We start from the raw sequence: 21,689 nt of genomic DNA on the forward strand, positions 1-21,689 counted from the left end.
AAGACCTAGAAGGAGATTGTATCTTGATTTCCTTTAAAGACCCTTGGGTGGTGGACCGAATTCGACGAAAAGCAAGATTTGCCCGTCTAGGTGACGTTCAAACTCTGGACCTTGCCTATTTCTATCCCCATACACACACTAACTACCCAATGGGCCCTAATCAGTGGAAAGTGAGAGAGGGGAGGTTTCAAGGGCCGATAACACCTCACCTTCAACAGTACCCCCCACTTTTTAATCATTTTGGGGCGCTGTCCGATCTAGAATGGATTGATTGACTGCGTTCACCCAGCCCGTTATTTATCCAGAATGATGAGAGCAGGGAAGAAGCGCAAAATCCAACTAACCTTCCTATGAAATTAAATTCGGATAATCAGCTCACGTCCCACAAAAATGTAAATATGTTGGTTCCGCCAGTTGGGGATAGGGTGTTAATTCCTAAAATCGAAGAAAATGGTGCCAGAAATAAGCCCTTGAGTGCTAGATTATTTAATCCCCACTCCCCTCCTTATCTAAGCAATAACCTTGTAGAACTCGACACATCGATATCAAATATTGTGTCCTGGAATGTAGCTGGAGCAAAGTCTCGTCTGGACTCGGAGGATTGGTTAGAGTTCATTGATAATTATGATGTAGTGTTACTACAAGAAACCTGGGCTACCGCACCTATATACAAAGCTGGGTTCATAAACTTTTCTAAACCCGCAATAAAGAGTAAAAAAGGGCGCGCCTCTGGGGGACTGACAACGTGGGTCAAACAGGCTTGGGGCTATACAACTACAGAACTTTATGTGGAAAACCTCGATATCTTGGCCATTAGGTTGAGCAAGGAAGGCGGCCAGGACATGCTTATTATTAATATCTACTCTCGAGGCCTCCCTGGCGGCCGATGCCCCCAGCTGGTGGGTACCTTGGACAATCTTCTGGCTGGTTGGAATAAGGGAACATTTATCCTGTTAGCTGGTGACATAAACTGCACTATTGAGCAGCTTTATCTGGCCGAGGATAATTGGGGGATTGCAGAGGATGCTACATGGAAAATACCGGAACTAATGAACAGAAAACCTGTTAAAGCAACGGAGGCTGCCCTGAGCTGGACTGCTTTTTGTCTCACCTGGGGTTTAAGGGCCGTAAATGGACGCACCCAATCGGACCTTGGTGCCAATTTTACATTTGACAATGGGTTGAGAAAAAGTCGCATAGACTACATTTTTTTTAAAATTGAATTCTGGAACTTGATAGTTGATATGGAAATTGTCACGCGTCCTGAAAGTGACCATAACCCTCTGTCTTTGAAACTAAATCTGTATGATGTGGCGAGATTGGCAGGACCAGTTCCTAGGGGGCAAGGGGCTGTAACCTTATCAAATGATCGGAGGAGATTGAAATGGTCCACAATTTCAAGCGATGTAACTACACAGGCCAGTATAGAAAATGTGGTGAAGCTTGCACTAAACAAAATGATGACAGAGGCCATTGGGAGGGGACACATTGAACCAGATAAGATTATGGGCATGCATGATCAATGTTTTATTGAGCTTAAGCAACTTCTCTCGAAACCTTGCAAGAAGGGTACTGGGCGTCCGCTAGCCACTAGAGCAAATTGGTATAACAAAGACTGTAGGGAGGCCCACAGTACGTTAATTGAGAAAGTTAAATCTAGAAACATGAGCGCTGTCAAGGAGGCTAGGAAATGGTACAAAAGGGTACAGTGGGAAGCAAAGAGGGCGTGGGAGGATAATTATTGGGCGGATCTCCTGGATGCCAGCAAGTCTAATAATCAGACGAAATTCTGGGACATTGTTGAATGTGGAAAGGATGGTGACTTTCGTACCCCATCCAATCATGTATCCCCCGAAGCCTGGATAACCTATTATTCTTCCCAATTTTGCTCAGACGTTATCGATCCCCCGCCCATCTCGAACTTGTTATATGTAATGCCCCCCTGTGACACGATCCTGACCTTCACCGAAACAGAGACAGAGTTAGCCCTAGGATTAACAAAGCGGGGGAAAGCCCCTGGGTTGGATCAAATTCCAGCCGATCTGTTTAAGGCCAATACAGCCATTTGGGTACCATACCTAACAAATATAGCTAATGCCATAGCGAGGGGTGCTTGTATCCCCAAAACTTGGAAGGGGGCCGAGATTCTCCCCATACATAAAAAAGGAGACAGATCTAATCCAGACAACTATCGCCCGATTAGTTTAATCGACTGCTTCCAAAAAGTCTTCGCCCGTATGATCCTGGCCAGAGTGCAGGGGTGGATGGACCTCGAAAAAATACTGTCCCCGATGCAGGCGGGCTTTAGATCTGGTATAAGTACCATTGATCAGGCGCTACGATTCTGTATGATTTTTTGGAAGGTTGTCACGCTCGGCGGTGGTATCATCTTTGCCGCTTTCATAGATCTGAAGTCAGCCTTCGATCTGGTACCAAGGGGCAAATTATGGCAGGTATTGAGGGACTTGGGTATGCCTGGCGAATTAGTGGAGATGATTATCAGACTACACGAAGAGAACTACGCCAGGGTAAGGTGGGGAGTACAAGGTCAATATACGGACTCCTTTCCGGTAACACGAGGAGTTCGTCAGGGGTGCGTTCTCGCTCCCACCCTCTTCTTACTCTTTATTGACCAAGTAGTCAAATTTTTCATGTCCACTCACACTGATGCCCCATCCCTGGCAGGGACCAAATTTCCTATGTTGATCTTTGCCGACGACACCCTACTCCTATCCAAGACCCGGGGAGGCCTACAGCGGGCTTTGACCCGTTTTGAGGAGTTTTGTAAAAAAAATGACCTCCAGATAAATGTGGGTAAAACCAAGTTCATGGTTTTATCCAGGAAAAACCTCATACGTAGTAACGTACAAATGAGTGGGGTCAACTTGGAACAAGTTGAAACCATGACATATCTGGGGGTCACTCTGGACCGTCGTCTGTCTTGGAAAGATCAAATAGTGACCCAGCAGCTAAAACTCGCTCAATTGACTGGATGCCTTCTGCGTGAGCAGAAGAAATCCATCACAAAGCGGGTCATTCCAGCCCTGAGAATATATGACACCAAAATAAATACAGCCACCCTCTACGGGGCAGATCTATGGGGGTTTATGGACCTTTCTAGTCTTTATAGAATCCAGTGTAGATTCCTTCGGAATCTGGTAGGGCTACCCCAATCCACTCCACTGATTCCACTCTGCCATGACATGGGTTGCTTGTCAATCATGGACATGGCTAGATTTAGAGTAGTGTCCACATGGAGGCGCTTGTGGACCTCCGAGGACCTTGTACTTTTTGCAAAGGAGCTAGCAGAAGTGACGTCCATGGGGGGTTCTGAGCGAATCCCATGGCTTCGCTCGGTGAAAAAGAGTCTGTATGATATGGGTTTAATACATCTGTGGGTGTCCCCAGGTACTAATACTTTTCCATCGAAAAAAGAATTTATGGAATTATTTTGGGCCTCAACCCGTCTCTCTTTGGTAAACGCTTCCAGCTCTGGAAGTCTAACGGGGCGATTTTTAAGCTTTAAGTTGGATCCCGCCAGAGAGACTTACTGGGATTCTATCACCAGGCCATTGGACAAAAAACTCTATCATCAGTTTCGGGTGGGCGCACTACCCTTGAATTCTTTCACTTCATCCTGGGGCAAAACCTCTTCTAGCTCTTGTAGCTGGTGCCCAGATCATAGAGAAACCAAGGGTCATCTACTGTTTGCCTGTCCTCAATACTCAGAACCTCGTTCCAAGTGGCTAAAACCCCTATTCAAACGACTTCCCTGCAGAAAATCGTCGGATGCAATATGGACCCTAAACACTTCTGAAATCATTGTGATATGCGTGGCCAAATTTTTAGGCTGGTCTTGGGCAATCAGAGCTAGAAGGAATTTATCGTCTTCCTAACTATATTTTGTATTGTTTTTGCCTTTATTGCTCTTCCAGTTTCAGGTTTATTTATGTCTTGTAGAATCGACAAAAGTTTAATAACTTTTTAATTGTGATTTTAGCCTTAGTGTAAATTTAACAATATGTTTAAGTGCGTTCTCATATAATTGTTTATACACAGTGGTGGTTTTGTTTTGTCTCGTGAATGTTTTCATTTTGTCTTTTATGATTTTATCATCGAAATAAAGACACTAAAACCTGAAAACCTGAGTATCAATGGGTAGACATTAATAAGAATTGATGTGTAAATAATAACTGAACTCTGTATATGCGATTGTGATATTTTTAATATAGTAGCAATCGTGTTTTACATTTTCACCAATAGATCACTGTTGTCGTGTAATTAAAGTAACGAAGAAGGTGGTTTTATCGAATGCCATCCACCGAAACGACGCGTCGACACATATGGACAGCCGTGTTTGTGAACTTTTAATTGAGATATTGATGATTCAATGTGTTTTAACGTATGTACATTGATGTATAAATTGTGCCTCTGGATATATTAAGAGATTATTTTGTGATTAAGTTCCAGAAATTGCCAGGCTATAATTTTATAATAACAACTTGCAAATAGCTCCAAAACAAACGTTCCTTGGTCAGGATCAATTCCTTTTCGTGTTCACCTTTTCGATTAGATATACTTAGATGCCATTCTTCTATTAATTAAAGCGGAGATTCACTTATGCTCAACTGAATGTAATCGGGACGATATACTGCCAACCATGAACTGTCATTTGCGGTTATTCAGATTCATAAACAAACTTAAATGTCAGTCTTTGAACATGTTCGTGGACCTCCGTAAACAACCCAATCTAAAGTGCAGGAAAAGCTTATTTTCAGTTTCACCGTTCACAGGTGACTGTTATCTCGTGTTTTCACAGCTGGGCTAAGTAGCCCCGTGAGTCGGAGCAGGACACCGACCATCCCAGCCTCAGCAACGAACCTTTCTCAGCGACGGTTGGCAGGCGTCGCGGCGGCTGTGCGTCATCATGACGCGACGCGCAGCAGCCTCCCCGGAAAGCGAGCACCCGGTCTCTAGGGGTGCTGTGCGCATTCGGCACGAGCACCATGAGGGAGGAGGATCCGTGCTGGAGTTTCCCCAGGGGCAGCTTTCCAGATCCCTAATCCAGCCGCGTATTTTTGATCCGCGAGTCCCCTGACCGTCTTAAGCACCTTCAGAGTCTTTTGACAGGTGAGGCGAAACTAGCGTCACCCATCACTGGCCAGCATGGTATTTATTTATTTTTAAGTCTCCTAGAGGTGTACGGCTAGGACGCCCAAGGCTGATTCGTGGTCTTAAAAAAATGTTGCATTCGTTCATTCATTGAGGTGGATGTTTCTTTTTGAAGCGCACCCTCCCAGCAGTAATTTGTGCACGAGGACCGTTGTGATATTTTGCAGGCGTTTATAGTTACTCTGAAAGTAACAATTACCTTGCACAGTGTATGGTTGGTGAATTAATTTTACACTTCCTCTTTAGTGTAGAAGGAAGCGGGTCTTCGTGCTTGTTAACGCCCCCTTTCTGACCTACATAATTTGACATCGTCTTCTCGTATCCTATCGTACGTTTGCCTCCCTCAGTGGGTTGTTTTGTTTTGACTAAATACTCGTGTCTGGGAGTTTGCCCTGCCTGTTTTTATGCCTGAATTATTTAAATTCCTTGCATGTCGACATCTGTAACGCCTGTAAGCATGAAAGATAGGCTGCATAGGTATGAATGTTCCAGAAGGCGTGAAAGTTAGCGCTATATAAAAATGCATAAATGCTTTTGTACTCTGTTTAGTAGGACAGCCTTATTTTTCTGTTTGCGGCATTCACATCGGCATGGGAGCTTTTACTGATTAGCAATTGCGTTTCGTCAGAGTGTTCATACTGCCTGTATTCAAGGTGTGGGTATCCGTGTTGTGAAGAATTTTCCAGTACCAGCCAACACGTAGGGAATTTTGTCTGAAGTCTGTCCCTTTTGGGATTCCAGAGTTCCATTATCATTAAAACTTAGTATGTGCTTCAGAGGAATGAAGTCATTATGTGAAAACTTTAGGAGCCTCTCCCTGTATTCTCTCATTTGTCGGCACCTTGTAAAATTCGGGTTGTTCCTTCTCAAAGCTGAACGAGCTTTCCGAAGTGGATAAGAAAGGCATCAAACATTAAGATTTTGCTAAAATGTGGGAACCGAAAACACAAATACTTATGCTAAATTTCATAAAGATTTTGTTTTCCCAGGGTCTTTCCCTTAAAAAAGGAGCATGCCCATGTGACCAACTGAAAAATATAAAAGAAAACAAACAGTCTGAGCTTGATGTTCAAATACAACAAATGTTTAAACCTTAACGAAATCCTTATGGAAGCATCTTGTTTTGGTTTGCCTACTTCAATCCAGAAACCCCTCCCAAGTACCTTTTTTAGCCTCATAAGGAAGCAAGACAATGGCAATGTGCATGTTTTTCGCTAAATGTCCCTCCAACCTAATTGTGAACAATCATGTTAATTATGTCCAGTTTCTAGCAATTAAATAACCCTTTCCCAGTTTTAACGTTTACCTATGTCTTGCGCAAACTCTTATTTAGACTTTTTTTTTATTTTCAGCTTTGTGAGATCTGTCATGCATTAACACATAGCAACGTTCTTCGTTGAAAACTTTCTGGATCCATACATATTGTCACATGCCTCGTTAATAGTATCTCTATGTGGCGTGTCATACCTTTCTAGGTTTGCCTTTGTACACTTCTGAAACAACTTTTATTCAGGATCAGATTGTTTATCTGCACCAAAATAACCAGAATTGCAATGGAATAATCCAAATAATGTGTTTAGTCCATGTTGGGCCTGGCCTCCTCTGCAGGGTCACTCCTAAACTACTTTTGCCTTTATCCTCCCCTGAATTCCTTTTTGTTGCCCATAGGACTTTGTGCACTTTACCACTCCTAACTAGTGCTTGTGCTGTCTACTTAAAAACATGGTAAGATTGGCTTACATCAGTTTGGCAAATTTAGTTTACTTATAACTCCCTTATAGAGTGGTTTTCCATAGGCAGGGCATGTAAATTAAATGCTACTAGCGTGGACCTGGCCTGGCAGTTTGAGCTGGACTGTTCCCACGGAGAGGTGGGTCAAGACTAATTTGCATATCGCTGGATCTTAACTGGAATGGTGTGGTGAGCAATAAAATGATGTATTTAATCCAGCTCTGACTGGGGGCGAATGTTTGATTTGTTCCGCATTCCACCCATCATCTGTTCTATTTGCATTTGTCGCCATAAGTGGGAAGGATATACCCAGACATGCTTCCCGTGCCACAGATTTAAAATGCTAGCATGACTGTTGAGGTGTGATGCCCTAAATCCAGTCCCAGGATGCTTGCCTCCGTTCCAGGGAGGACCTTGCCTCGCAGTTCGGGGATGGATTTTTCCCACAGGGGTGAGGGGGGGGGGGGGAGGGCAGACTGATTTCATATATAGAAATAAACCTCAGCTCTCTGTTCCATTCAATAATTCATTTGTTGAGTTATTCAATTATACAGTACTCCAACAAATAACAATAAATAGTTGCTATAGCGGCCGGTCGATCACGGATTGTTCTTGGTCTGATAAATGCCCTCCAGCTTGTTGCTGTAGCGGCCCGCTCACCCAGCTGCTACAGCAACTATTTATTGTTCTTTGTTTGAGTATCGTATAATTGAATAACTCTCAACGAATGAATTATTGAATGGAACGTATGCTCTTAACCTCCAGGGGCACCAAGACTGTATATTGATCTCTACTATATACTAAGAGGGATGTGCTACCGTTAAAACCACCACTACTGTTCGTTGATTATTGTACTGATTTGCATATGGCTGGGTCTGAACTGGAATGGCATGACAAGCAAAATAACAATGGATATAACCCATCTCTGTGACTGGGGGTGAGTGTTTGATTTGTTCAGCATTCTGTCCATCGTCTGTTCTTTTTAAGTGTGCTTGCAGCACATTTGCGCCACCCACTAAGTAGCCCCCTAAGACATGTCTCAGGCCTGCAATTGCAGCCTGAATACAGTTCTAAACTGCCAAACAGACTTGACAGTATAACCCCCTTGCCAAGCTTTAAGCACCCCTTTTTTGCTTATTAGTGAGTCCTAGGTAGTCGGTAGGGCAGAATGCATTGCAATTAAAAGGTTTAAATTTTACATGTCATTGTAGTTGAAAAATCTTGAATCAGTTTTTAGGTCTCTTGACCTACAATGCGCGCAAGCGCATTGAGGGATCGAGAATTCAAGTAGCCAAAAATATCTTCAAACTAAGGGCTTCGTTCCTGCGGTTTTCTTGAAGTTCACGTGAGCAAACAAGCACGCGCATTCACGGCCAGCCCAGCACATCAAAGGGCTTCTCCTCCCCTAATTATTCATGGCCGGCCGCAGGCCGGCCGTACTTTCAGTTTCCCAAAGGGCTTCTCCTCCCCTAATTATTCATGGCCGCTCATGCACGCTCATGCACGAGCCTTCTCTTCTCTCTGCTCTCCCCTCAGGCGCCGTGACATACTTCAAAGGCTTATCACTTCACACGGCCGCAGGCCGTGTAACCAGAGCACTTCAGTTGGTGCGCGGCCCCCCTCCCAGCACTGCCTTGTTTTATCCTGTCACCTAAGTGGTGCAATAGCTGAATGTTACTGAAACCGGGCATAAATCAATTTCGCTGCTCGTCTTTAAAGCATCTTTTGATCTCGCAAGTGGCCCACCAATGTTGTGTCTGTATATAAAGCCGCACTTTAACTTTCGTGTCTGTAATAGCTGAATGTTACTGAAACCGGGCATAAATCAATTTCGCTGCTCGTCTTTAAAGCATCTTTTGATCTCGCAAGTGGCCCACCAATGTACAATATACAGATATATTTGTAAATCATGTGTTATGTGTAACAATAGTAGAACAGTTCTTTCAGCACAAATGCAGTCCGTGATAGCTGCAACGCACTCGAGAACGAGTATTCCCAGATTGTTATAATGTTTGGCTTTTGTAAATCTTGCATCTGTGTTTTCTCTGCTGTCACTTCAGCTCACCAGGCTGAACCCCCTCACCCCTCGCTCGCCAATGTCCCTCCCACCCTTCCTTTGATCTCGCCCAGAGTTCTTACAGGCTAATGGCCCTCCCCCTCACCCAGCACAGAGCGCGCATCGTTTGTTTACTCTCCCAATTTGTCTTACTGGCTCGCGTTCTTTCTCCCTTTCGCTCTAATAGTCTATGCTTGTGGGAATTATTTTAGGATTTCAGCAGTGAAAAAACGGGTCTAGTGTTTTGTGAGCATCACTGTTTGAGCATAATTGGGTATAGTACTTGAGGAGGGTGCTCTATTCACATCTTATCTGTTAATTCCGGGGTGCACCCTTGCAGCCAAAGGGTTGTTGGCGTGTACGTTTAGTCACACCATTGGTATTCATGTGTTTATGTACCCTGTTCGTAATTCTCGGAGCTGCCCACCCAGAACTGTAGAGTTCACTTTCAAACACTGAAAGTCACAGCCTTACATCCTGCTTTCCGTGATTCATTATTTTATATGATTCAAAAAGGGGGGTGGTGATGGACAGAGTATCTGAGTTAATCAGAACACTCCTACCCAGTCAACAGATCAGGGCTTGATCCGTCACCGTTTTTTAGCTCACTGCACCATCCCAGTTCAGAACCTGGCTATATGCAAATTAGTCTGTCCCTGGCCCAGTGCATCATGGGAACAGGGCAGACCAAACTACCAAGCCAATTCTTTACTGGAAAGGAAACAAGCTTCCAGGGACCGGTTTCTGGCATTACAGCCGTCTTCGGCCCGGCTTGCTTGAATCCTGATGGTGCAGTGAGCAAGGGACTCACATCTGAGCATACCCTTCCACGCTTGTGGTGGCCAAAATGATTCAAAAAGGGGGGTGGTGATGGACAGAGTATCTGAGTTAATCAGAACACTCCTACCCAGTCAACAGATCAGGGCTTGATCCGTCACCGTTTTTTGGACTGGGTAAGAGTGGTCTGCTTAATTCAGACACTCTGTTCATCACCACCCCCTTTTCTGAATCGTTTTTGGCCACTATAGGTGTGGCAGGGTATACTCAGACATGAGTCCCTTGCTCACTGCTCCATCAGGATTCAAGCAAGCCGGGCCGACGAGGCTGAAATGCCAGAAACCGGTCCCCGGAAGCTTGTATCCTTTCTGGTGAAGAATTGGCTTGGTAGTTTGGTCTGCCCTGTTCCCATGATGCACTGGGCCAGGGACAGACTAATTTGCATATAGCCAGGTTCTGAGCTGGGATGGGGCAGTGAGCTAAATAACGGTGATGGATCAAGCCCTGATCTTTGGACTGGGTAAGAGTGGTCTGCTTAATTCAGACACTCTGTTCATCACCACCCCCTTTTCTGAATCATTATTTTATATTGCAGGGCTTCTATGGTCGTGGTTGCGTCGCTCTCCATCAGAGCCTCCTCTCCGCCCCTTCCTGCTGCTGCTCGCATCGCACTCCCTCCTCCCCCTCCCTTTTCATCAGCTTTAATCAGGCTCATCTGCTGCTGCCATCCCCCCCCTCCCTTCTCGCCCTGTCCTTCTTGTTTAAACTTGTTCGACTGACACACACACTTCTTGTTCGGACTACTGGGCATGAGGCCCTCTGCTTCTTCCCTTTCCACACATGCCATCCGTGTAGCTTCTGGTCAACCCTGTTGCTTCCACTCTTCACGTCGTGTCCCCCCCCCCCCCCCCCCCCCCCCACACACACACACGCACTCTACTCCTCCTACCCCCAATCATGTGTTGCTGGCTGTCATCCATCCATGTGCTTTAAAAATGTGAAACTTTTGGTTTACACTAGTAATGAGACGGATGTACATACAAAGCGTCCAGGCACCTATCTTTTCATCACAGCACTCGATGGTTCTCTCTCTCTCTCTCTCTTCTCTCTCTCTCTCTCTCTCTCTCTCTCTCTCTCTCTCTCTCTCTCTCTCTCTCTCTCTCTCTCTCTCTCTCTCTCTCTCACAAACGTTCACTTTCTATCGCACCCTCCACCTGTGACGTCACTCTCTGCCTCTTGCTGTCGCTCTCACCCTGTCTCCTTATCCTGTGTCTCTTTCTATCTGCTTGTCACCCCTCTCACAGTCACACCATCTCACTGTCTCTAGCCCCTGATCTTTCTTCCTCCACCCCTCGCGCTTTCCCTTTCTTTTTCTGTCCCCTCCATTCTCTCTCTACCCCGCTGTACTGTCTCCTCTTTTTCCCTCCCCCTCGCACTCTATCCGATCACACTCCTCCTTATTTTCCTCTTTCTTGTAGCTGTAGCCGCTTCTCCATTTTAGTTATTGTCTCTCTCCTTCTCCTCTTCATCGCGTCTCTCCCTCGGCCTTTCTCCCCCCTCTCTATCTGTTCATCTGCCTGGTCTTGTACTCATTCTTGCCACCTCTCTCTCTTAAATGCCATCTATTTGTGCACTTCTGTCCCACCCCCTCTCTCCTCCTGTTTGTCTGTCTCTCACTATCTCTGCACCTCCTCTCTCTGCTCTTCTTCTCCCCCTGTGTCTTTGCTTCACTTCAGCACATCTCTGCCTGGTTACTGCTGCAGCTCTTCATTCTTTCCCTGTCTTCACAAGTCAAACTATCCCTCTCTGTTTCATGTATGTGTTTTTTTCTCTGTCGTTTTCTTCCCCCTCTGATGGTCTTTTACCGATTTCCAGTCTGGCTGTTGCTGTCTTTCTTCAGTTACTGTGCCTTCCTTCACCTCATTCATTGGTCTCTCTGTCCCACATATTTGTGTGTTGTCTTGTATGCATGTATGTACCTCGTTCGTTCTTCCTCTGAGTGTCTCTGTCCTACTTTTGATAGACCAGCCGCCCTTCTCATATATTTCTGTCTTTGTACCTGAATTCCTCACTCACCCTCACACCCTCACACACCCTCACCCTCACACTCGCACAACCCCTCACCCTCACTCACCCTCTCACCCTCACACACCCTTTTACCCTCACATACACTCTCACCCACCCTCACATACACTCTCACCCACCCTCACATACACTCTCACCCTCACACGCCCTCACCCCCTCACACCGCCACACACCCTCAGAACTCACACCCCCTCACACACCCCCCTCACTCTCACACCTCTCACCATCACCCCCTCACCCTCACACCGCCACATACCCTCAGAACCCACACCCCCTCACCCTCACACACCCCCTCACCCTCACACACCCCCTCACCCTCACACACCCCCTCACCCTCACACACCCCCTCACTCTCACACCCCCTCACTCTCACACCCCCTCACTCTCACACCCCCTCACTCTCACACCCCCTCACTCTCACACCCCCTCACTCTCACACCCCCTCACTCTCACACCCCCTCACTCTCACACCCCCTCACTCTCACACCCCCTCACCCTCTCACACCCCCTCACCCTCACACACCCCCTCACCCTCACACACCCCCTCACCCTCTCACACCCCCTCACCCTCTCACACCCCCTCACCCTCTCACACCCCCTCACCCTCTCACACCCCCTCACCCTCTCACACCCCCTCACCCTCTCACACCCCCTCACCCTCTCACACCCCCTCACCCTCTCACACCCCCTCACCCTCTCACACCCCCTCACCCTCTCACACCCCCTCACCCTCTCACACCCCCTCACCCTCTCACACCCCCTCACTCTCACACACCTTCACACACCCTCACACACCTTCACACACCCTCACACACCTTCACACACCCTCACACACCTTCACACACCCTCACACACCTTCACACACCCTCACACACCTTCACACACCCTCACCCACCCTCCCACCCTCACATACACTCTCACCCACCCTCACACGCCCTCACTCCCCTCACAGCAGCCGGCAGTGCACACTTACACCACAGCACCACTCAGTAGCACCACTCAGCACCACTACAGCATCACTCAGGGGCACCACAACATCACTATGCGCTACAACTGCATCACTGAACGCCACAGCATCACTTGTTCACTCTCTCTCTCCCTTCACTCTTTCTCTCTCTCTCCCCCTCTCTAATTCTATCCCTCCTTAATTCTCTCTCCTCTCCCCCCTTCATTCTCTCTCTCACCCTTTCTCTTTCGCTTCCCTTCATTTACTCTGTCTCCCCTTTATTCATACTCCCACATTTCTATTATGTTATTGGTAAAACATTGGAATTGGTCAGAACAATACTTAGAAGACAATGAAACACTATACATGTACCTTTTAATAATGCTAGAAATTTAACATTTGCCAAAATTCTAAATATTGACATTTGTATTACAAAGAATATAACTTTAATATTTTAATTAACATAAACAAATTATAAAAATGTTAATATTTTACAAACAAAACACTCAAACTTCTCTATTGCGAGACCTATTGCATTTCCAATGCTTGTTTACTACTGTGAGGCCTTTATGCCCCTTAGGATTACATTGGGTTGCCTTATTACGTTTAATAAGTTTTAACTTTTCATTTTGTAAGGATAGGTATTTCATGTTTGGTGTCAACTAAATTATATTTTAAAATCTTCTTCAATGGTAAAGTCGGACTTTAAACTACAATTTTGAAAATGCCACTTTTGGAAATTTGACCTTTTCCTGCCATCTGCCGTTTGGTGCCTGGAGCCTCCCCTGGGTCATATGACTGGGTGAAGTTGGCAACTAGGACTTTGTGAATTCTTCCCAGACAGTGTCACATTAGAGTAATTGGATGTGCCTGAATGGGCCATCTGCTAGGAGGATGGAGAGGGGGCAGAGCTGAGCAAAGCCCACTTGCAACTGAAAAGGATGTGCTCTGCACAAAGAGCTTGTCTTCTCTACATTGTCTCTACAGCCAGCTTAGTCTAGAGAAGAGGAGTCAGGAAGTTCCAAGCACTTCAAAAAGAAACTTCTTTGACCTCATCAAAGGCACCAGGTATAAAAATATGGCCCCAAGACAGTTCGTTTTCTAGTTCTTCGGAGGACAGACTTCTGCTGTGGCCAGCTGTGTACAAGACTGCGTTGCTGCCTGGAGCCTGCATTGAACCCTCAGAGGTCTTCCCTGTTGCTTGAGCCCTGCTTCTCGGCCTGGACCTACCTGAGTGACTCTAAAGGCTAAGTTGCTGGCCTCCTGTTTATAGACGCAGGGACATAACAGGCTCCCACCATCTTGAACCTGCACTTGCACCCAGCCTGAGTGAGTCCTAATACCCCCTCATCTCCACCCCCATTAGTGCCACTTCAGTCCTGGACCCTTGGTGGTGCTAAAGGTGCAAAGATAGCCAAAATCCAAACCTTGGGACTTAGACAATTTTTTGCTAAAAACTGCTCTGAGAACCGAGGAAAGACCAGGACCAACCAGCTCTTCGATCCGCCCGAGGTGCATCGCCAGTCAGCCTGACTTTGTTGTAGCGTCTGCTACGTTAATCTCCTTAGCAGCAAATCCTGTTCACCAGTCCTTCGCTAAAGGGGCATCAGGCCTCCTGGAACAAATCAAATCGTTGGCTGCAGCCTCCTGCTTCGTCCCTCTGGATATTTTCAACTTTGAAAGTGAACGTAAAAAACTTCACTGCAACTTTGCCCATCGGCTCCCCGATGATGACGCTTCTTCCTTGGACAGCGCCTGTTTGCTCGCCCACTAAACTTTACCTTCTATTTTTCAACAGAATTTCTTGTAAGTCTGAAGGTAAGAGCCGGCCGGGTGCAATCCACTTCTTGTATCTGACCCGCGCTCCATCGCAGTCAGGCATATTTTTCAACTTTGACCCTGTCTCGTGCGACTAGATGTTCACAGTTGGCGTTTTGATCTTTTTGATTTTTAGTGAATACTTTAAAAATTCATAAATCTGGCTCTACTGGTTGGAATTTTGTCCTTCTGGCGTCAAACAATTTTTTAACCTCATCCTTGCTCCCGTCGGCCAAAGCCAGTGCTGTCGATGGCCAACGTAGCCTCGCCCACCCTTTAGAAAGCCCGCACCGCGGCCGTTTTTCCGCCGCGGTTAAGGCGTTAAAATGTACTATATCTTTCTAAATTGGTGTGGTATTTTTCTTCTGTTGTATTTTCACTTGCATTACTGTTTGTGTTCTGCACAAATACTTTATACATTACCTCCAAGTTAAGCGTGCCTGCTTTTTGTTCCAAAGTACCCAGCGTTAAGCACAGGTTAATGTACTGACTTTTCTGTGGTTCGCCCTCCCAGGGTTTGTGGCTGTAGCTTGACCAGGGCTCTCACCCCAGTCAACAAATAACCCAGTTTCTCACCATATGTGATGTATGCTAGTTATTGAAGTATTGTATTCAAACGTTTGTTTTAAAATATTCAACTCCTTTAAAAGGTTTGACATGGAATGTCTCTTTTTTTTGTTGTTCTTTTTTTGCAGTCATTGCTACTTTTAAAGAATACATTTTGAAATCTTGCAGGTAAGCATCTCAGATAATAATTTGTGAATTATGAATGTGATTACTAATTGTGCACCAGATTATGTGTGCTACAGTTGGATCTTTTAATTAACTTTTACTATGGCTTTCACTGGATTTTAATTTTTCTGATCATATAATGAAGCCTAACATCATATACATGGCCAGGTAAGTAGTGTATCAAATTATTAATACATGAGAAGAAGGAATGAACACAATGTGCTCCTTCACTATATTACTAAAATGCTGGTTAGTAGTTAACAGGATTACAGCAAAAGTCGTCCAGCAGTCCCCCAGAACGTAATTGTCCACTGCCTAAACGTGTTCGAGCTTCCTCACAAGATTTGTACTAGTCTAATCAGTTTGTCAATATCTGGAAAATAATAGAAAAAAAATATTAACAAGCATCTGAAAATCTATACGAGTCGACCCCCCTTTCAAATCATTGTGGATGCCTATGCAGACCAGGTGCTGCTGTCAACTTTCTGTGACCATTTCGACAAGCAGATGGAAGAAATAGATGTCCTAGGTAAATCGTGAGCATAAAAGTGTATACTTTATTTTACATTTTAAAATGATCAATAAAAAAAAATACCCTCCAAGTTAAAGTCGACATGTTCTTTAAGCTGTTGAGTGCTTTTAGAGTATCTCTTTCTGCACTTTTGGGTCTAAGCTGCACTGGAGAATAAATCAGTCCACCATTTGCTTGCCATTGGAGCTTTGTGCTTGCCGTTAGTACATGGATTGTCCTGAAAGTGGTGCTCGGATACATTATTTAAACTTCGTAATGGTAACCTGTAAATAACTTTGCCAGTTTAACTTAAGGTAACATGTGTCCAGGCCACATTTCATTTCTTTAATTCAAGCTGGTTTGACAATGCACGACATAGAATTTCCATTTGGCTTTTGGTTAAAATAAATTTCCTGTAACATGAGGCTGACTTAACTAAACGTTTTTGTGTTTATTTCTTTTCTATTTTGTTTGATCGGGGAGCATTGGAACCCTTTGCAATTGAGAGATACATTAAAGGCAGCAGTATGTGCATACCTAAACAGTATGACAAGCTGAAGGAAAAAGTACAAGAGCTACAGGAAGCCTCTGCACACAATTAGGAGTCTCATTTTATTATTACTTAAGTGGTGAGGATGTAAAATTACAGTATGGGAGAGTAACAGATTAGGTAATAAGAATTCTGAAGTTGTTTAAAGAGCGAAAAAAACGTACATACAAGAGAAAAACTCAGTCAAATAGGGTAGTAAGCAAGAAACAATGGAAATGTGAAAGGGTTTGGGAGGAAAGCCTGCAAGTTGTAGTAATGAACAGAGGAGGATTGACCTTGATGAAGAATTCAAGGGAGAGGGCTTTGTTAATTGTGCTCAGTTTGAAAGATTCTTTTAAAAAGTTGTTTAAGACCCTTTTTAGGTCTCGTGGCGATTACAGCGCGCAGCGCTGTCTCGCCAGAGATCTATTGTTACTGACACAGCTTTCCAGGAGACAGCACCTGGCCGCGCACATTTCCTCTCCGAGGAGGCGATCGGAGCGGGCCACGTGAACGCGCTCGCTGTGGCCTGCTGCTGTCTCCTGGGAAGCTCCAACACCACACAAGCATGCGCATACACAGAGACACACACACGAGCGCCCATGCACGCACATATAGACACCCCCCCCACGTACATATATACACACACACACGCGAGTGCTCGCACACGCACACACGTGCACCGAGACCCCCCCCCCCAGCCCTTTTGAACTCAGCACGCGGCAGGGGCAGGCACCGGGCATGTGCCTCCTCCGCACAGTTCACGCTGCGGCTCTTGCCAGCTCCTTTCCTGGGGCTCCCTCTTGGTCAAGGGAGCCCCGCAACACTTGCGCAACCTCCTGATGGCGACCCCGGGGCTCTCCACCGCTCACTGGAGCCCCGAGCCGCGATACGCATTTACTCCGCCTGCCTCCTCTTCCGGTCCGGACGCGGCCCCGCCCCCGTCACAGGCGACATTCCGGTGCGTGCGCGGAGGGATTCCTGGGGCATTTTCTGCCACACAAACCTTGCCAATTTTCCACTCTCTACTCTGCCCGCTGCCCACGAAGGAGGCCCGGCCCCCAGGAGCGTGACCGGGAGCAAGAGTCCCGCTGCCCTGGGAGCGGAGACGCCGCCGACGAAGCCCCGGAGCAGCACGGTGACAGAGTGAAGTCCCCAAGAGGCCCGGTGATTGCAGGCGTCTCGAGGCGGGGGCCCCAGTGTTCTTTAGAAGCCCCGTGGGGGCCCAGGCATACTCCTGAAGCGGCCCCGGAAGGCAGCGGGCTGCTCCCCCTTTAATTCCAGCAGCTCTGCGGGCACTGTTATTTCGAGTCCCCAGAAGGGGGACTCCATTGTTTGGGGCATATTGGTTCAAAGCCCCCCAGGGGCTCCTGGCGCCATTATCATTTCGAGTCCCCCGAGCGGGACTCCAGCATCACGGGGGCAGTTGTGTTGGCTTTCTTAGCCCACGAGGGCTCCGGGGGCCATCATTGTACGAGGGGGTGCGTCGGGGCACAATGCCATGCCCGCCCCCCTCCTGCTAAAGTGGTAGAGGCATTTGGTTATTTTAGAGCCCAGAGAGGCTCACAGCCCACCGTGCCTGAGGTGCTTCATCAGAGCTGTGTGAATAATAACAGCTGTGAGCCCGAGCCTGAGGTGCATCATCAGAGCTGTGTAAATAATACTTGCGTCAGCCCCGTGTGTGAGGTGCATCATCAGAGCTGTGTGAATAATACCAGCTGTGAGAGCAAGGAAAAGTCCTCCAGCCTCCCAATCCAGCAGGCAGCCAGGGTTGCAATTAGTGTTGCAATATTTAGCAATGCCAAAAGATCAAACTTAATTACTACGAGACCTATTGCATTGCAAATGCTTGTTGAACTTTACAAGAGAACTGTTGGTCCATAGCACATTAGAAAACGAGTTCCAAAACTGACCTTGGTGGTGCAAGATTCACTGTTCGTAGGGCAGGTAATTAGGCGCGTCCATAATCCAGTCTTAACATCTTAACAGAACGAAGGATTGAACGATGCTCTTGGTGTCTTGTTCAGGAATGAGTAGTTTGTGCATACGTCTGCCCCAAAGTAACCTGCAACATATTTTTAAATCTTATTCTACAGGGAATTTTTTTCAAATTATATTAAGAATTGTGACTATGCACAAGTTGTTAAAATCTTTTCTTGACTTTCTAATATTCAGTCCACCTTTTCAGTCACCTATCACTTCTGTCATACGTTACACAATCAGCAGGAAGCCTCACACTGAAATTCTTTAATTTTCCATCAATTTCTGAACGAGAACTTGGTAACGATCTATTCTGCATAATAAGTTGAGTGAGACATCCTACAGATGGTGATTCTCTGCTGTTTAGGTATTTTGCTTACGTTTAGGTTGAAAATGACATTGCTGATCACAATTGATTTCCCCAGGCTAGTGGATTTGGACATTGTACTTTGTTGAACTTTATTTTTTTTAAACAAATAAATGCATTAGCACGTTTTTCCTCTGAACAAAATCCAGGTTACTAAATGGAAAAATCTATGGCAATTGAACTATGGAGGGATTACACCAATTTACATCAATTCCCTTATCTTTTTGTTGACATACTCTGTCTCCGTTGTATGTTTAATGCAGCTGCTTGTTGCAGAATAAGTTTGTGCTTTTCAACTCTTGGGGAGTGCCGCTAGCCCATTTTTAAAGATTTTCTAAAATACGTAAACAATTCACATTGAATTAGCTTATTTTATCCATGGTACTGCTTAAAAGGCCCTGCTCAAGTATTTACTCCTGGTACACGTTATGCTAACGGTTCAGTATTTATTATCACATTTTTCATCAAGACTCAGTTGGCAGTAGTTTTACAATAGATTCTCTTCTTTACCAGTCTGTAGTTCCCCCAGACATTTAAACTTGGGTGAAGTCGGCTCTCTCCAGGAGGAAGTATACTGTCTTTTGCCCTAGGAGAAATGAAAATACTTAACCTTATCATAGGCCTTTCTCGTACAAATGGATGTTCCACACCCTTCATCACCATCCAGTTATTGTTTATGCATTGCTAAAGGAATAAGTACAGCAAGACCTTTTAACCTAAAAAAGGATTAGCAAAAGTAGCACACGACTAGAGTTTCCATTGTTGCTGATGTCTGACTCTTGTGCTTCCAAGTGACACCACCTGCATCATTGTGAAAGAGCGTTTTAAAAGGGACTGTTTTATCCTGCCCCATTAGTTTTCCATCATTTGCCTGTAGCCACTGTCCAAACCTGGGACTGTGGCACATTAGTACATAGTGTCCTCACCTGTAAGGCAACTGAGCAGTGCAGGATTTTCTTGTAGTGGTTTTGCTGCACCAATCTCTCAGTCTGGATTCATCACTGTTTGGTTTGTTCTCCCCCTTCGGTGGCCTGCGATTCGCTCACATCCAGTGATTTCTTATTTTTTTTTTTTTTCATAGCATACTGTCTGGATCCGCTCTGGGATTCTTTGTCTTCTCACTTATTTCATGCCTGCTCCTTACTACTTCTGCTTCGCCCCTCCAACCGACACTCCAACCCCTTGATTTCCTGGTCCTCTTGAATCCGTGTGACCTAGAAATTTTCCTTCAATCTCTTCTTGAGTCACATACATCGGACATAAATGGAAATGGATCACAAACCTTACCATCTCTTCAGTGAGTTCTGTTGTGCAGCCATCTCCCTTCATTTAGCACTTTACCAGTGGTTCCTCCCTGTGATTGTGTACAGTCCCATAGTGTGATGCCTTACCACATTATCCCTTGAGCTTACATCAACCATTTGTCAAAAGTTCAAATGGAGGGCTATATTAGTAAGGGTCTCTAAGCGCACACAGTGCTTCTAGCAATAATCCCATTAATCACCCTGGTTCATGCTTTTGAACTGCTCCATGTTCGACAAGGATCACCCTCCTCCTTCTCCAAAGATGTAAGATTGTCGCTGGAGTAAGGTAACTTGGCATATTTCTCTGCTTAGCTGAGCAGTCACTAAACTTGCATATGGATGGGGATTTCTCATTTTCCTTTCCTTGCCCAGCCGGTAAGCTTGCTTATCTGCTAGAGCCATATATTTTCAGCCGGTATATTAAGCCACCAATTGGCCTAGTTACATTGTATGATTTTCACTTTCAACTTTTCATCAATGATATGCACATCATCGTGAAAGCAGAGTTGCTGATATTTATGAACAAATAGATCACAAATAGTGGGTGCAAATTGCACACAGACTTTCTGCGACTTTTTCAAAGGTTTCTAAAGGAAGGTTTAGAAGGTCTCTTCCTGGACATAGATTTATTTTATTTATTTTATTTTATTTGTAGAGTTTTGTATAGCGCGGACAAGACCCGTGGGTAGATAGATGTCTTAAATCAGTTTTGGGAGAGGTTATCCCAGAGGTATTGAACCTTTTTATACCTCACTTTTTAAGCAATACTTCTGAGGGATACGTGCCTCCTCCTTTTTATTTATCCACAGATATCATACTTCAGGTTGGATCATATTTGTTGGAATAAGGTATATTCTTCATTTGAAATTTAGATGCGGTCTGTACGGTGGTAGCAACACTGTGTCCAGTCACGAGCAGTGTGTCCAACAAAAATATTTGGAACATGATGAAACCATTGTTATAAAAGCCTTGAAAAAGCCCTGGTCCGATTAACACTGTAGGGCGAAATATGTGTCTTCTGTGCAGGATCTTTTCATGAACCTGGTTTTATATATAAAAAAAAATGCGAAGTGGATCTATGAAAATATATCAATAAAGAAATATATTGGAAATTACCATCCAGCATGAAGTATATTTGTGGATAAATATAAAGCAGGAGGCACGTCTCACACAAGTATAGACTTTATGCGACTTGCCTGTCATAATGCGATGCGGACTATGCATTAGTAGGTCATGTCGCAAAATATACAGAGGCTCGCTGAAGAACCTGCATAAGGAATACTAATTTGGCAGGCTACTAATTGCGATCCCCTGTGATTGGCTACAAACACGGGGATAGTGGCCAGCAAGAGACATCACATCTCCATCCCTGTGCTTGCAATTTGAAAGGGGAAATTCTTCTGTAAGAAGTATGTGTGCCGTAGAGGGGCAGCTGCTGCTTAAAAAAAAAAAAGTTTCCCTATGAGAACGTATCCTGGGTAGCAGGCGGAGGACCCCTGGAACAGTTCCCTCATGCCCCCCCCACATGGCACTATTCTCAAATGGGAAGCTGTCCCACTTTGCAAATCCATGATGACCCCAACTAGTAAGTAGGTTTTGAGCACCATTGAAATTGCATATATTCAATTGCGATCACAAAGAGGGGGGGGTGAATTGGGGGGGGATTCCTCTTTGTGTAATG

General features: G+C 45.4%; 1 protein-coding gene across 13 annotated transcripts in view; it reads left to right on the top strand.

Annotated features, from left to right (window-relative positions):
• CYRIB (CYFIP related Rac1 interactor B) overlaps nucleotides 1–21,689 on the top strand; it is a 478,070-nt gene that overhangs the window by 63,750 nt on the left and 392,631 nt on the right. For 3 of the 13 annotated variants that reach the window (XM_078686760.1, XM_078686762.1, XM_078686768.1), the window contains exons 1-2: nucleotides 4,989–5,130; nucleotides 15,281–15,320. The exons of 1 other annotated variant lie outside the window; for it this stretch is intronic. The gene's annotated coding sequence lies outside the window, so the exon portion shown is untranslated. Of the gene's footprint in view, nucleotides 1–4,924; nucleotides 5,131–15,280; nucleotides 15,321–21,689 lie in introns of those variants that run through there. 9 more of the 13 variants (XM_078686767.1, XM_078686759.1, XM_078686755.1 and 6 more) reach the window with 8 other exon arrangements.

This window comes from Lissotriton helveticus, chromosome 4_1 (genome assembly GCF_964261635.1).
Source record: "Lissotriton helveticus chromosome 4_1, aLisHel1.1, whole genome shotgun sequence".
NCBI lineage: Eukaryota > Metazoa > Chordata > Amphibia > Caudata > Salamandridae > Lissotriton > Lissotriton helveticus.